We start from the raw sequence: 5,000 nt of genomic DNA on the forward strand, positions 1-5,000 counted from the left end.
TAGGTAGATAGCTAGCTAGCTAGCTAGCTAGCTAGATAGATAGAGAGAGAGTCCCCCCTCCCCCTCCCCTCCTCCTCTCTCTCCTCAATTCCCTCTCCCTCCCCCCTCCTCCCCCTCCCACCTCCTCCCCCTCCCACCTCCTCCCTCCTCCCCCCCCTCATCCTCATCCCTTCCTCAAACCTTATCAGTGTCAGAGAGGAATAAGCGGATGCTGCCAGGGAGGGAGATGCGGATGCTGCCAGGGAGGGAGATGCTCGGAAGCCCTTCAGCTGTCTGGCTGAATTCTCCTTTTTTCTGTCTGTCTGTTTCTGTTTGTATTTTCTCTCTTTCTCTCTCTCTCTCTCTCTCTCTCTCTGTCTCTCTCTCTCTCTCTCTCTCTCTCTCTCTCCGTCTACGTCTGTCTTTCTGTCTCTGTCTGTCTGTCTGCCCCTCCTTCTCTCTCTCTCCCCCTCCTTCATCTTTCATTTTTTCCTTCTCTCCTTCTCGCCCCTCCCTACCATTATGTTTACCTTCCATTATTTTGATATTTTCTTTTCTCGTTTTTTTATCCCCGCCATCATTTTCTAGGGGGATTTTCCTAAGTCTTGAGTTTGTTTTTCTTTCGTGGAAGGAGAATAAGGAAAGGGTGGGGGGGGGGGGGGTTGTAAAGAGATTAAGATTTTTTTTCTTTTTTTTTTTACGTATGATTTTTTTTTCATTCTCTCTTTCTTTCTTTGTGTCTGTTTTCAAACTTATATTTGATAGATATGCAGATATGTAGACAGATGAATAGACATAGGACTATTTTTTTTCTTCTCTCTCCCTCTCTCTCTCTCTCTCTCTCTCTCCTCTCTTCTCTCTCTCTCTTCTCTCTCTCTCTCTCTCTCTCTCTCCCTATCTCTCTCTCTCTCTCTCTCTCTCTCTCTCTCTCTTTCTCTCTCACACACATACAAGGGGATGGACGAAATAAATAAAATTGACAAATACACAAACAGAAATGGATAGAGAATAAAGATAAACAAAAACAAAACACAGAGAAATAAAGTGAAATGGTGGAAAAGGAGAGAGAGAGAGAGAAAGAGAGAGAGAGAGAGAGAGAGAGAGAGAGAGAAAGAGAGGGAGAAGGAGGGAGAGAGCGGGAAAAGGAGGGAGAGAGCGGGAAAAGGAAGGAGATAAAGGGGGAGTGAGGGAGAGAAAGAGAGAAGGAAGGAGAGAGAGGAAGAATGAGGGAAAGGGAGGGAAAAGGAGGGAGAGAGAAGGAGGAGGAGGGAGAAGGAGAGAGAGAGGGGGAAAAGCAGGGATAGAGGAAAAGGAGGGATAGCGAGAGAGAAGGAGAAGGCGATAGATAGATAGATAGATAGATCGAGAGAGAGGGGGGGGGGGGCAGGAGAGTGAGAGATGGAGAGAAATAGTGAGAGAAAGAGAGAAGGGGAGTGAGAAAGAAGGAGAAAGAAGGAGAAAGACAGAGAAGGAGATTGAGAGAGAGAGGGAAAACACGTGGAAAGGGAGAACAATAACTTTATAATATATATTTTTTTCTCTCTTGCACAAACTTTCTGCAAGTTTGTCATATCATCTTTTGTGGACTTTATTGATTTCTCATATAAATTCTAGCTTGTGATATTGTGTTTTTGTTGCATTGCATTGATTATTTCTTGCTATTGTTATTATTTTAATGACTGCTACCCTATTCGTCAACATTAGTATTGTTATTATTATACTAACTATCATTATCAGTGTTATCACTAACAATACTATTATTATAATTATCATAATCACACACACACTCTCTCTTTCTCTCTCGCTCGCTCTCTCTCTCTCTCTCTCTCTCTCTCTCTCTCTCTCTCTCTCGCTCGTTCTCTCTCTCTCTCTCGCTCGTTCTCTCTCTCTCTCTCTCTCTCTCTCTCCTCGCTTGTTCTCTCTCTCTCTCTCTCTCTCCTTCTCTCTCTCTCTCTCTTTTTTCTCCCCTCTCTTCTCTCTTTTTTCCCCTCTCTTCTCTCTCCTCTCTCTCCTTTCCTTTTTCCTTCTTCTTCTTCCTTCTTCTTCTTTTTCTTCTTCCTTCTTCTTCTCCTCCCCCTTTCCTCCCCCCCATTCATCTTTTTTTTTTTTTTGCCCTTCCCTCTCTCTCCCTTCTCTCTTTTTCCTCTTCTTCTCTTCTCTTTCTCTCTTTCCCTCTCTCCCTCCTTCTCTTTATTTCTCTCTCTCTCTCACTCTCTCTCTCTCTCTTCTCTTCTCTATCCTCTCTCTCTCCCCTCTCTCTCTCCCTTCCCCTCTCTCTCTCTCTCTCTCCCTTTTCCCTCTCTCTCTCTCTCTCTTCTCCTCCCCTCTCTCTCTCCTCCTCTCCTCTCTCTCCCCTCTCTTTTCTCTCTCCCCTCTCTCTCCTCTCTCTCTCTCTCTCTCCTCTCTCTCTCTCTCTCTCCCCCTCTCTCTCTCCTCTCCTCTCTCTCTCTCTCACACACACACACACACTCTTTCTCGCTCTCTCTCTCGCTCACACGCACACGCACCGACACGCACAAGCACTCCCCGCACAGCCCCGCACACGCACCGCACACCCACCAACCCACGCACAAGCACACGCACCCGCCCACCACAACACACAACACACACAACACACACACACACACACAACACACACACGCACGCCCACACATCAACAACACACCACAAAAACCCTCTCCCCTTCCTATTCTCCGTTTAGGTCGGGGGTGTCCGGGGGTATGACCAGCTGTACGGAGGGGAACAGCTGATTCCTGGAAATGAGATCAGCTGATTGAGAGAGGTTGAGAGTCCTTTTTTTTTTTTTTACTGTGGAGAAGGAGGAGAGGGAAGAGGAAGAGGGTGGGGATGAGAGAGAGAGAGAGAGAAAGAAGGGAGTAAAGAGAGATTAAAGAGAGAGAAGAGATTGAGAGAGAGAGAGAGATTGAGAGAGAGTTGGGAAAGAGAGAGGAGAGAGAGTTGAGAGAGAGTTGAGAGAAAAGAAAAAAGAAGAAGGAGAGAGGAAGAGAGAAGGGGAAGAGAAAGAGAGAGAGAGAGAGATAGAGGAAGAGAGAGAAAAAAAGGAAGAGAAGAGGAAAAGAGATATTGTGATAGATAGTGATAGGCAAACAGACAAATAAATAGATATATAGACAAACAGACAAACAGACAGATATCAAGAGAGAAACTACGAGAAAGACAGACATAGAAAGAGAGAGAGTGAGAGAGAGAGAGAGAGAGAGAGAGAGAGAGAGAGAGAGAGAGAGAGAGAGAGAGAGAGAGAGAGAGAGAGAGAGAGAGAGAGAGAGAGAAAGAGGAGAGAGAGAGAGAAAGAGCGAGGAGAGAGAGAGAGAGAAAGAGGAGAGAGAGAGAGAGAGAGAGAGAAAGAGAGAGAGAGAGAGAAAGACACAAACAAGCAGAGAGACTTAACCCCCCCCCCCCGGCGCGAGAGTTGGACCGCTCGTCAACCGATCCAGCCTATAAGCCGAGGGAGGAAACAGCCGCGTCGGACGGTCGTTTGGTCGAGAAATTTGCGTACAAAGCGTCACTTTCGCCTTTATGACCCGGCCAGCCCGTGTGCCTCAAGATGACTGGACGTATGAGCGTTTGTCTTTCGTATGTGCCATGAATATATTTCTTCAGAAGTTCGAAATAGGTTTAAGCTTTCGATACTAAGGATTTCCTAAGCGCATTTAACTGAGTTAGGCTAATAATGGATCTCTGTCGAGCATCCTTTTTTTTATATTGCTATGTCTTTTAATACGTGTTGTGTTGAGTAATATATAGCCCATAATATTTCATATATATCGATCTATTATACGGAACCCATGATGCTTATCTGGCTTTTAGATATCTTAAACATTTTCTTTCGAGATGAATTTTGAGAGAAAGTCAAAAGTTTCGTCACTTATGGAGACTTTATGTTGACTTTGATTTTTGTTTATTGCTTTTATCGTCTCTCTCTGTGCCTTATTTATTGTGTTTCCTGTTGTTTATGAGCATATATTGTGTGGCGCGTGGGGTAAACTGTGCCTTTTTGCGCAGTTAATGTTCTCTTTATGGGTCAGATATTTTATATTATGTAGGTTATGTAGGTCTGCTTTAATAAAAGAATCTACGACGGACCTGGGGATTAAATCCAGAGGGATTTATCATTTTCTAGTAAACGTAGCTTGGAATTAATTTTTTTTTTCCCGGTCAAAGAGGATTTACATAAAAAAGAAAGGTTTCGTTATTGCTAGCTTTGTACAATATAGCACATTTGTTCTTATATCTATATCTATATCTATCTATCTATCTATCTATCTATCTATCTGCCTATCTATCTATCTATCTATCAATCTATCTATATATATATATATGTTTTTTCTTTTACCATAGATCGTGAATAGATGTCCATTGATGTAAGTCTGAAATTTGCACATTACAAAAAAAAAAGAAAAAAAAAGTATGATCTACATAATTTCGATCCCCCTCGATTAATAATAATTTTATCTTATTGGATAATCAAATTTTAATATCATCCATCCATTTTCCTTTAATCTGTTATGTCTTAAGTTTTAAACCATCAATAAACTTTTTTTTTTTTTTTTTTTTTTTTTTTTTTTTTTTTTTTTATCCCGTCCGTTTTTATGACGTTTTCTAAATCACCAAATTTTCCTAATTTTCATGTTTTACTTTTATTTTCTTTTTGTAATTCTAAATAGATTTTTGAATCGCTGGGAAATACCGTGATTTTTATTATATCAATTCCATGAAACTTTTATAGGATGCTTTACGCTCGTATATTCATTCATAAAATATAATTTATATCATCGTTACCTTTTATATTCAATAAATGATACTCTCGTTACCCCTTTTCATTCATTAAAATAAATAATACCATCGTTATCCATTTTCATTCAATAGAAATAGATAACAATATCGTTACCTTTTTCATTAAGTAGAAATAAATAATTCAATTGTTATCATTTTTCATTCATTAAAAATAGATGATACTAACGTTACCTTTCTTCATTCATTAAAAAAAATATCACTCTCGG

The sequence above is a fragment of the Penaeus monodon genome, chromosome 14 (genome assembly GCF_015228065.2).
Source record: "Penaeus monodon isolate SGIC_2016 chromosome 14, NSTDA_Pmon_1, whole genome shotgun sequence".
NCBI lineage: Eukaryota > Metazoa > Arthropoda > Malacostraca > Decapoda > Penaeidae > Penaeus > Penaeus monodon.